Source organism: Euphorbia lathyris, chromosome 1, assembly GCF_963576675.1.
Source record: "Euphorbia lathyris chromosome 1, ddEupLath1.1, whole genome shotgun sequence".
Taxonomy (NCBI): Eukaryota; Viridiplantae; Streptophyta; class Magnoliopsida; order Malpighiales; family Euphorbiaceae; genus Euphorbia; species Euphorbia lathyris.
In genome coordinates, this window is record NC_088910.1 from 108,175,416 (window position 1) to 108,187,962 (window position 12,547).

The 12,547-nt window shown below is 39.5% G+C and overlaps 1 long non-coding RNA gene across 11 annotated transcripts; it reads left to right on the forward strand.

The window, feature by feature from the left end:
- Positions 1-5,502: 5,502 nt before the first annotated feature.
- On the forward strand, positions 5,503-10,938 carry LOC136210552 (uncharacterized). 11 transcript variants are annotated; one of them, XR_010678106.1, is made up of 10 exons: positions 5,517-6,299; positions 6,416-6,479; positions 6,581-6,658; positions 7,426-7,496; positions 9,405-9,491; positions 9,586-9,680; positions 9,796-9,842; positions 9,970-10,017; positions 10,182-10,244; positions 10,321-10,938. It is a non-coding gene; the product is annotated as an uncharacterized lncRNA (long non-coding RNA). The 11 variants fall into 11 exon arrangements; XR_010678110.1 differs by having other exon boundaries at positions 5,507-5,613; positions 6,232-6,299; positions 7,426-9,680; XR_010678112.1 differs by having other exon boundaries at positions 7,426-9,491; positions 9,586-9,676.
- Positions 10,939-12,547: the final 1,609 nt, after the last annotated feature.

Consider the following 12,547-nt stretch of genomic DNA (forward strand, 5'->3'; position numbering starts at 1 on the left):
CAACCTCCTAATTTCTTACCGGTTGTTATTTCTTCGCTTTTGACAGCGGAAATGGAGGAAGCATTAATTGCGGTGTTACAAAAACACAAAGGCGCATTTGGGTGGACCATTCACGACATAAAAGGGATCAGCCCCACCATTTGAACACACCGCATCTTTATGGAGGATAAAGTCAAGCCCTCCGTGCAGCCGCAACGACGGCTTAACCCCAATATGAAAGAGGTAGTGAAGGCCGAGGTAATCAAACTCCTCGATGCAGGTATAATCTTTCCTATCTCCGATAGTCCATGGGTTAGCCCGGTCCAATGTGTTCCCAAAAAAGGGGGCACAACGGTGACGGAAAATGATCAGGGGGAATTAATCCCCACACGGAAAGTAACCGGGTGGCGAGTATGCATTGATTATAGAAAACTTAACGAAGCCACCCGAAAAGATCATTTTCCCTTACCGTTCATCGACCAAATGTTGGAAAGAATGGCGGGTCATAAATTCTTTTGCACACTCGATGGCTTATCCGGTTATATGCAAATTCTCGTCGATCCTTCGGATCAAGAAAAGACGACATTCACTTGTCCGTATGGGACATTTGCATATAGGCGGATGCCATTTGGGCTTTGTAACGCCCCCGCCACCTTTCAAAGGTGCATGACGGCTATATTCTCCGAAATGATTGAGGATTTCATGGAAGTCTTCATGGACGATTTTTCTGTTTTTGGATCGTCCTTTGAGATTTGTTTAGGTAATCTTGATAAAGTCCTCCAACGTTGCGAAGACACTAACCTTGCGCTCAGTTGGGAAAAATGTCAATTTATGGTTCAAGATTGCATTGTTTTAGGACACAAGGTGTCCGGGGAGGGGATCGAGGTCGATCCGGCCAAGATCGAGGTAATTGAAAAACTACCTCCACCAATCAACGTTAAGGGAATTCGGAGTTTCTTGGGCCATGCGGGGTTCTATAGACGATTCATCAAGGATTTCTCTAAGATAGCAACCCCCTTGACCCAACTCCTTGCAAAGGATGCGGAATTTAGTTTTTCCCCCGAATGTTTACTTGCATTTACTACGCTAAAGGAAAAACTAGTTAATGCACCTGTCATGGTGAAACCCGATTGGAACCTCCCCTTTGAACTAATGTGTGATGCGAGTGATTTGGCTGTAGGTGCTTGTTTGGGCCAACGGGTGGATAAACTCTTTCGCCCTATCTATTATGCGAGCAAAACGCTCAATGAGGCCCAACAAAACTATTCCATCACGGAAAAGGAGATGCTTGCCGTTGTTTTTGCTTTCGATAAATTTAGGTCATATCTTGTGTTATCCAAAATTATCGTATACACTGACCACGCAGCTCTCAAGTACTTGATGACTAAGCAGGATGCCAAACCACGCTTGATACGGTGGATCCTACTCCTACAAGAATTCGACATCGAGATCAAAGATAAAAAAGGAGTGGAGAATGTTGTGGCCGACCATCTCTCTCGCTTACAAGGCGAGCAAGGCGAATCTCCGGAAGCTATTGAGATTAAGGAGACCTTTCCCGACGAAGCACTCTATGCGGTAACATCTTTACCTTGGTATGCCGATATGGCAAACTACAAAGCCGGTAATATTCTTCCCCCGCACCTTACATATGAGCAGCGTAAGAAATTCTTTCATGATGCTAAGCACTATTTTTGGGAAGAACCCTATCTGTTCAAATCTTGTGCCGATAACATTATTCGTAGGTGTATACCGGAAGAAGAGGTTAATCATGTGCTACATATGTGTCATACCCAAGAGCCGGGGGGCCACTTTGGCCCTAGTCGGACTATGGCAAAAGTCTTACAATGTGGGTTTTATTGGCCTACTTTGTCCAAAGATTCCCAAGACTTCGTCAAATCATGTGACGCTTGTCAAAGGAGCGGAAACATTTCCCGAAAACATGAAATGCTCCAACAAGGAATCCTAGTCTGCGAACTTTTTGAAGTGTGGGGGATAGACTTCATGGGACCTTTCCCTAAGTCGCATAACAACGCTTACATTCTTGTAGCGGTTGACTATGTCTCTAAATGGGTAGAGGCCGTTGCCTTACCTTCAAACGACTCTAAGGCGGTAGGGAAATTTATAAAGAAAAACATTTTTACTCGATTCGGGACCCCTCGAACTATCATTAGCGACGGAGGTTCCCACTTTTGCAACCGACAATTCGATCAACTCTTACTTAAATATGGGGTTGCACACCGAGTCTCTACGCCCTACCACCCGCAAACTAGTGGGCAAGTTGAGGTTTCTAACCGAGAGCTAAAACGCATTTTAGAAAAAACGGTTAACTCCTCTAGGAAAGACTGGAGCTTGAAGCTCGATGATGCTCTTTGGGCTTACCGCACGGCGTTTAAGATGCCCATCGGGATGTCCCCTTATCGTCTAGTTTTTGGAAAATCGTGCCATTTGCCCGTCGAATTAGAACATAAAGCATATTGGGCGCTGAAATTTTTAAATTTTGACATGCAGGCTACAGGAGAACACCGCCTCCTCCAACTCAATACTCTTGATGAACTTCGCTTAGGGTCGTACGAAAATGCCAAACTTTACAAAGAACGTACAAAACGGTGGCACGACAAGCACATTCAAGTTCGGGAATTCACCAAGGGGGATCAAGTTCTCCTCTACAATTCTCGCCTCCGGTTATTCCCCGAAAAATTAAAAAGTCGGTGGTCGGGACCATACACCGTAATCAATGTGTACTCCTCCAGAGCAATTGAGATCCAAGGTCCCGACAATGCAACCCTCCGGGTCAATGGCCACCGTCTAAAGATATATCACGGCGGCGTTGTTCCACAACAAGGCGAAACCACACTCCTCGCCACACATGAGCTTGCGCATCACCAAGGAAAGTCGAGCTACTCCGACTATAAATGTAGCGCTGGTTTGATGCTCTCAAACCCTGTATATATCCATTCAATTTTTTCTTGTTTTCTTCATTTCGCTTCACTACCATGGAAAGCCAAATCCCAATTATAATCCGACATAATACGTGGGGCGTCTCCTTATGCACGCCCCGCTTCTTTGTGCCTTTGATCCAAAATAATGCAAGGGACACCTTTCACGCAGGGCGTACACCCTATTACGCCCCGCGTATGAGTTCCTTTCCGTGGTTCCCAAAGTTCAGACACTCAAACACGCGGGGCGCCCTGTTTCTGCGCCCCGCGTATTTGAGTCTCTGACTCAAAAAGCAATAAAAACGCTGCCCTACGCGGAGCGCCCCCTGGGCACGCCTCGCGTAGGGCCCCTGACCACTAAGGGTCTTCTTTTCCTTCCTTACCTTTATTTTTGTTTTTGTTTTAACTTCTTTTTGCGACGCCCTTGGAACAGGCGTCATTTTAAATAACGCGGAGGGCCGTGCAAGATTTGTATTTCAAGTACGAGCAAGGAGCAAAAATCTACTCAAATACGCGGGACGTATCATCCTTTACGCGGGGCGTGAAACATGTTGTCAGCAATAATTGCCTTATCCGCAGGCGCCATGTGGAATTGACTCAGCATACGCAGGGCGTATGCCACCCTACGCGGGGCGTATGCCACCCTACGCGGGGCGTATGCCACCCTACGCGGGGCGTATGACACATGTCGGAAATAATTGGCCTAATCCTGAAAGTCAGACTGCACTGTCTCCCTGAGTCAACTCTTCGTACGCGGGGCGTATAACCATACACGCGAGGCGTACTAGGCAATTCCTCAATGATAAAAACTCAGAGACTCTTTTACACGGGGCGTACTTCAGCTACGCACGACGTAAAAGCTCCAATTCAAGCAATAAAACTCCAGAGACTCAAACACACGAGGCGTACTTTAGCTACGCAGGGCGTGCTTGAGACAACAAGACACGGAATTGGTCCACATGCAGGAGATTTCTGATGGAATGGGCACTTACGCGGGACGTAGACCACCTCACGCGGGGCGTATCATGGGATTTCTGCACCAAATAATGTTGCTCCATACTTGTACTTTGTGAAGTTACAACATTGCCCTTGCTTGATGTCTATAAATAGGAAGCTCTTGAACTTCATTTGAAACACCAAGAACAAAGAAACAATTACACACTAGAGAGCAAACTATACTTGTTTTGATTCTTGTTGTAGTATAGATTCAGTTTTTGTAGCTAAACTCTCCACCTCGAGAGCTTGTTCGGTTGTTCCGGCATTTCAACGAAGCTCCGCTCCACCATTCGTCACCAAGCTCGAGAGTTCCACCTCCACGACCTAGGAGACGGCTTTGAGTCCGGTTAGCTAGTTTCAAGGGCGGATTCTACCCTTTTACGTGCTAATTAGCTTGTACTCTTCCTATGTACTAGGCTTGGTTGTAATCCATTTATATACATTTCATATTTATAATTTCATGATTTATAATCTCTATTTCCCTTTACGTGTTAGTGTTTGCTACTTGTTTTGATATTGATAATTGATTATTGTGTAGGAGAACGCGATTTCCGACGCCATTCGGGCTATCCTTAGGGAGTTATATAGGTGTTGCCCTACCGGAAGTGACAAACCGGAAACCGTAGGAATTGACAAGCCACGGAACTTACGGGCCCTAGTTTCTAATTCCCCCGCATTAAACACGCATTGACTAGGAATCACGTAGTCTAAGTGCTTCACGGGTCGGTCCTACTACACTTAGTCATCTTTGCAAGAGTAAACTATTATTCGTATACATTTAGAGTCGTTATTTATCGTGATTATAACTTATCGATATTCATCCCACTTCATAGGGTTTTAGCTACACAAATCTGAGTCGCCAATAGTTAGGGATAGTGTGTAGTTGTGTCTTACTTTACCCCAAAGTAATCGCCGCTTAAATAACATACGAAACCGAGTCGTCTAATACTTGTAATTATAAACCCCGTGGATTCGATACCCGGTCTTAACCGGATTATTACTTGATACGACGGGGTACACTTGCCCCTAAGTAGTCTTAGCGTCTAGTAGAGTTAAGAGCAATTTATAAAGATCACATCCATAGATATAGAGTCTGCACTCATAATATATATATTTCGTCCTTAGGAAACCACTACACTAGACGGTACATATCAGTAAGAAAACTTGAAAATGATAAAGACACTAGTACAGAAATGGCCTACGGCCACGCCTTTTTAGCTACGGTTATTTGCAAAACCGTGGCTACAGGTAATTAAAGTCGGTTATTTAAAAAACCGACTCAAATAGTTAGAGCATTGGAGTCGGTTTTTTGAAAAACCCGACTCTAAATGTGATTTTTAAAAATGGCGCACGGTTTGAACATTCATTGGTGTCGGTTCTTCTTAAACCGAGGCTAATGACCTAATAATTAGCGTCGGTTTAAATATAAACCGAGGCTAATAAGCCAGTAATTGGCATCAGTTCAGATAGAACCGACCCCAATTATTGGGGTTAATGGTGTCGGTTCATTGAAAACCGATGCCAATTACTCTTTAGAGTCGGTTAATTCAATAACCGACTCGAAAGATCCATTTATGAATGGTACGTATGGTTCTCCCCCTTTCTCTTTCTCTCCTTTGCGCAACCTAGGTATTAGCATCTTTCTCTCGTTTGCGTCGACAACCACCATTCTTTCGATTGTGGCAGAAGCAACAGAAAAGAGGTAAGTGAATGAGTTTGATTTGTTATTCTTCTGAGCTTCATCAATGGGTTAGTGTTCTATCTTCTGGGTTTCCTTTATGATTTCTTTTTCTGTGTTCTTTCTTATGGGTTTCGTTTATTATATGAGTTTTTTGGTGTTCGTGTTCCGACTTCTGGTTCCGTCCGTGTTCGTGTTCGTGTTCGCTCTTCTGGTTTCGTTTATCATATGGGTTTAGTGAAGCCATTAACTTAGGTTTGCTTAATGTGAAGCACCACATCCACATGTATGTCGCCAGTTTCTGAAAGCTCGAAACTATGAACTTGGGAAGGAACAGGGTTATATAGCAGCTAATAGAAGTAATTGGCTTACATTTACTTGTGAGTCTGTTTCGTACAATACAACATTAAGATTGAGCGTTATTATTGAGCATCTGAATAACTTCCTCAATATATGATTTATGATCTTTGGTTAAGGGTTATCTGTAAGCTTAAGATAAAAATTGAAGTTCAAGTTGAGTAATTTCATATAATTACTGCTCATGTTGGTTAAGATTTATTGCTCTAACTTATAGCTATGCCGATTGATGAGATTTTAACTGATTTGAATGCTTCTGTTGTAATTATTTTGAATATGTTTGAGATTGAAGGCAGAACCACTTCATGTATTGAAACTTCCAGTCACCGTGAAAGCTGGTTTTGTTGGTGAAGGTGGTTACTTTTATTTACTTAAGGCTCTGTTCCAGCATTGAAATTATTCTGTAAAGTGATATATTGGTGTCGTTTTATTTCCTTGCCTTGAAAACTTCTCCATTCAATCTCGACAGGTTTTCTCGTGAGTGAGCTGTCAGCAACAGCGAATCTCGGAATCTAAGATTATGAGGAATTCAGGTTCTAGCTTATAGATTGTTGATAAATTGCATCTGTAAATTTACTTCTTTAAAATTGATAAACTCCCTCTCATGGTAATTGTTGTGTTCTTTGTGCTTCAGTTTAGGATTCATTGGGGCCTTAACATGTTCAAACGTCTAAGAGAAGAGAGGATTGATCCTTTCTGCCAAAACCCGAAGGTCAGTTCATTTTCTTATATTAACCCTAACAGAGAGGTTACATTGTTGATTTACTTCAGAACCTGAGTGATGACTAATTAATTACAAGAATCAAACTTGAGTTATGAGTTAGGAGTTATAAAAAGATGGGGATTTTGGAAGGGATGGAAGTTTATCTTCAAGTAAGGAGTTCTGTAGTTGAATCCAATGGTCAAAGTAATGGTTTGAGCTCTGATAATAGTTCAGAGAACACTAAGTTTGAGATGAAAAAGTTCTCATTCCTTCCTAAGACAGTTTTTGAGAAACATGAGGAGTTCTTGTATCTGCAACTTGCTTAAGGTATCATCTCAGATGGTGTTATGAAGGATGACAGAACACCATCAATTATTACACAATAAACTTGCTCACTCGTGAGCTTTAATGTAACGAGTTCATTATTACACAATCAATTATGTTTTTTATTGCCTATACCTATTTGCTTTGTCAATCGGTAGTTTACTGTCTATTTTCAGTTTTCACACTGTGTCACCACTTTACTTTTATTATCAATTCAACAAAAGGATACTTGTTTCCCTGTACCTGTTCAAATTTTGATATTAAGCCTCTGAACTTCAAATATGGTAAGATTCAGTCCATGTACTGTTTATTTTGATCAAAATTTAGCCCCTTCATCAGCCGTGTGATACATGCTCCCTGAAGTGGAACATTTTTTATATTTTATATTCATAAATTGTCTATTTGATTTGGATCTGGTATTTTATTGTTCTAATTTCTTATTTCTTGAGCAGGTTCGGGAAACTTTCCCAAGAGCGACAAGCAGAGTGGTGATGGATGGATGAATCTGCTGAGGACAGAATGGGTAAATATGGAAACATGATTTTTGCATTAAAAATTGATTAAATCTTGATTATAATTTTAATGGCCAATCTTGTTTCATTATATTTTTTAATGCCAAACATATGAACTTGTTGTTGTATGTGCTTTTTTCCTTTACTGTATATTTCAAGTGTCATATCTGTGTTTTTCTAAATATTCATGTCTTTTATTCGTTGGTTTAGTGGGTGGTAATATCATACTTGTATTTGGCTATATGGTTTTATTTTCGGTTTTATATCATATTGACACATATAGATAACTTAACATGATTATGATAAGATAAGCCGAATTGCCACTTCAAAAATAAGCTAGAGAAATCATGTGTTCATCCATAAATTTAGCTGCTGTCTCAATGTATTTGCTTCTTACAAATTGAACTTTCAAACAATATTTTAAATAGTATATTCACAAAGCACAAACACACAGACATGTAACACAATAATTGAAATATTTCACCAACTTCCCCTATAAAAAGACAAACACTAATAATCAAATAAACCAATAGAACCACCATAAATACACCAATAATGTTCAAACCTGAGGATAGGAATCTAGCCTAAAAACATCCAAGGAGCTTCTTTAGAGCAGTTCCAGTTGCTCGGTACTTGGCAGCAATCTGTTCCGCCTTGAGAATATCTTCCCCGCGTTTAGCTTCAATCATTGCTCTTTGCTCTTCTGCTGCCTTGTGAATTAGTGCCACTTTTGTTTTTCATTTTCTCTGCATACTCTGCCTTTTTCTTCTCCAGTTTTTCCTAAACATACATAATTAATGTCAATTAGTAGCAGTGTCAACACCAAATATTTGAGGGTGAAACGATAGAAATTCATTAAGAAATACATTTTTTTTAGGAAGATAAAGAATTACTGGAGGCTATTGTTTTTCATATGTAATTTTATGTTTTCACTCCCTCTTAACCTCAAACTTTATGTTCACACAGTAAGGTTTGAAATTGCAATTTGTTGTTAATGAAAAAACTCATTTAGCCTTAACAAGAGGAGGCTCGAAATTACACTATTAAACGCTAAGATTAAAATTCATTGTTTTGTCCGTGAATGTTAAATCCCAAGTTAGGGGAAATTTTTAGCTTTTATCCTTTTGAAATATAAGGTTTAACTTGATACCTCAATTTGCTTCAGCTCAGCCTCTATGGCTGCTTTCTTGCTGTTCTCCTATGACACAATGGCAGATAGTTTTCTGTGAGCTCTGTTCAACAGATCATTAGCAAACTAAGTTAATCAAAAGCTTAATTGGTAAAAAAGGAACCATATGACTGAAAATGAAACTATAGAATATGATTATAGAGTTAAAAGAAAAGAAATCCAATATTGAGGATCTTACTTTACAAGAGGCATCAGTGTCAAGCTCTATAACAAAATATACAAAAGACTGTTTCTGCTAATCTGTGATGAACTGAAACCTCATCTACCTATCTTCTATCTGTCTGTTTCTTAGCAAAAAGAAAGCTTGGAATCCGGTAGTGTCTTCCCAGGTTTAGGTCATCCAAGTTCTATCCTTGTGGCCTTATCTTCTCACAATTCAAGAACACTACTTCTGAACAAAATAGGAAACTAGCTTGGTTTGTATGTCAAAAGGCAGGCAATACAGCAACTAGGCAGTTCAAAATCAAGCAGAAAGCTGGAGATAACAGTTGTAGTTGCATTGAAGATTGTAGAAGCTGGAAAAGTTTTCCCTCCCCTTCTAAGAATTCCATATCAAACCTTAATTTATGTGCTGTCTTAGTTTAGCAAAATGACAACTGATGAGCTTTTCAACAATAGGAGTTATCCATTTACAATTCGACAATGCATCTGTGTGAGCTACTATATATATCAATTCAATCACATTCTTCAATGAATAACTCGTCTTCTGTCTATAATTAATTTCGAGAAGGAGATCTATATTCTCCTTGTTCTGTTTCCTGCTACGTTGAGGGGATATGGCTAAGTTCCATGATTTGCAAACAGCTCGAGTATAAAGGTAAACGATCTTAATCAGTATGTTTTCTTACAATTTCTTGAAGGATACAAATAAAATGAACTAAAAAGTGATAAGTTATGGAATAATTTGATAGTATTAAGCAATGGTAAAATGAGTGATGATATTGAAATGGGGATGGAGACTCCAAGGAGCAGCACCGATGTGGGAATGGAAGCTTTCAATAAGTAGGTATAATTTTGTATTTCATGTGATTGATGTCCGAGCTAGCTAGGAAAATAAGGGTTGAGAGCCTAATTTATGGTGGTTTTCTGTGATTTCCTTCTTACACTTGTACTTCCCTTAGATACAAGAGGTGGAGAAATAGGTCGATAAGGTCTTAAGAACCTCAAGGTATGTTCACGTCTTCCAATTAGCATAGATTTTGCTATATTAAAAGATGGCTTGTTTAGAGAAACACAGTGATTCTAACTGTTAGATCATGATGCTTCATCACTTCAAATATAATTAATTTGGACAGGATGCTAATGAGGAATCCAAGTCTGTGATAAAGCACATGTCATGAAAGGTAAAATTATGGTCTATATCTCAAGTTATACATGTTCCACTTATATCTTTCCTTTCTATAAAAATAAATATAGCTATAAAGAAACGAACGGAGAAGGATATTGATGAAGTGGGCAAGCATAAGTTTTGAAACTAAAAATTATGCTATTTTGGATAAAAATGTAGCCATAACTGGAAACAGCGAGCAAATATTTCAAAAGGCAATTCAAGAGGATGGGTAGAGTTCAGGTATGAATGGAATTCTAATCTCTTATCTGTACCAATTCAACATTGAATTTTTCGATTAAGGCATTGGTTGTTGCAGGTGCTAAATACTGTGGAATAAATCCAAAAGAGGCATGATGTTGTAAAGGAAATAGAGAAGAAGCTCATTGACCTTCATCAGGCAAATGGAATTAAACATGAATTAGAAAACAAAAATTGTGTTGATGTGTGATATACTTAAACAGATATACCTTGATATGGCTGTTCTTGTTGAGGTCCAATGAGAGATTTTAGATAACATTGAAAGTCAGGTTTGTTTGTGCGTTTTCTGTTTGTAAATGAAACATTGAATTTCAGATGGATGATTCTTAAAAATGATGAGTACAGGTGACAAATGCAGTAGATCATGTTCAGAATGGTAGAGATGCTCTTCAAACTGCAAAGAATTTACAGAGGAAGTCAAGGAAATGCATGATGATTGCTATTATTCTGCAAACAATTTACAGATGGAGATTATCATTCTCCATGTTTAAAGCCAGAGATAATAGTTAAAAGGTGTAAAGAAAATGGTTACTCAGTAGTTACAGTTAGCTGCAAAGATAGAGCCAAATTGTTATTCGACATAGTATGTACTCTTACTGACATGATAATACTTTGTTTATCATTGAATCTGTCTTTTTTCTTATTTAATAAGTAAAAAGTTGTTTAATTAGCAAAATGTCTGCTTTAGCAATTTGTTGCTTATAGTTTGATGTATTATATTGCAAGTTTTATATTGTTTTTTTAGTTTGATGCATTACGTCAGATTTTATTGTTATAATATTTGTGTATATTTTTGTTGATTTTGCATTTAATTTCAGTAATATATCAGGATCAGTTTCGATTACAGTAAACGATTGAGGATAACAAATTTTGTTTACCGTTAATTACAGTAATACAAAAAAATAGAGCAGGTTTAATTTGAACCTGCTGATGTAAAATTGTTAAAAACAATAACATTAGCCATGGTTGCAGAACAACCGACTCTAATGATTAGAGTAATGGAGTTGGTTGTTACAACAACCGACTTCAATGCTCTTATCATTAGCCACGATTTTTCTACAACCGACTCTAATGATTAGAGTATTAGAGTCGGTTGTTACGAAAGACCATGGCTAAAGACCCTTTTAGCCACGGTTTTTCGCAACAACTGTGGCCGAAACATTAGGCATTAGAGTCGGTTATACTTAAAAACCGACTCTAATGCCCCTTTGGCCACGGTCGAACAACCGTGGCTGAAGATGTCAAGCATTTGCCACGCCTCCTTTGGCCACGGTCGTACAACCATGGCTAATGATGATAAACGACCATGGCCATAGGCCATTTCTGTACTAGTGAGACCTTAAGTTAGCTCACATCCGAAGTGATAATGGTGGAGAATTCAAGAACCAACAGTTTGTTGAATTCTGTGAAACCAACGGCATTGACCATAATTTCTCTGCTCCTAGAACGCCTCAACAAAATGGGGTTGTTGAAAGGAAAAACAGAACTTTGGTTGAAATAGCCAGGACAATGCTGAGTGAGCATAGGCTTCCAAAGTACTTTTGGGGAGAAGCTGTCAACACAGCGTGCTACATTCTTAATAGGGCTCTAGTTAGACCTATACTAAAGAAAACCCCCTATGAACTTTGGAAAGGACGGAAGCCCAACATTGGATACTTTCATGCCTTTGGCTGTAAATGCTTTATCTTGAATACTAAAGACAGCCTAGCTAAGTTTGACTCAAAAGCTGATGAGGCTATTTTTTTAGGCTACTCAACAAACAGCAAAGCATACAGAGTTTTCAATAAACGAACTCAAGTCTTAGAAGAGTTAGTACATGTTGAGTTCGATGAAACTAACCCTGCAGGAAGATACCAGCCGCTGACCGAGGATGATCCACACTCAGCACCCGCTGACCAAGAAAATGCCGTTGAGTCATTCCCTCAAGGGCTGACCAAAGGTAAAGCTGAAACTCAAATTACTTTCACTGACCAATCTACACCTGCAGAGATTGTTGAAACACAACCAGCGTAAGACATCAATCTACCAAAGGATATTAGGATACCAAGAGGTCACTCAGAGAGTGCCATTTTTGATGCTGCTGAGAATACCCTGATGACCAGAAATCAACTCAGGAGATACCTCAGCAACGTAGCATTCGTCTCAATCCAGGAACCAAAGAATTTTGCTGAAGCTGAGTATGACGAATACTGGATGAATGCAATGCAAAAAGAACTTGATCAGTTCAGGCGAAATGAAGTATGGGATCTAGTGCCAAAACCAAAAAGCCAGAAGACCATAGGAAC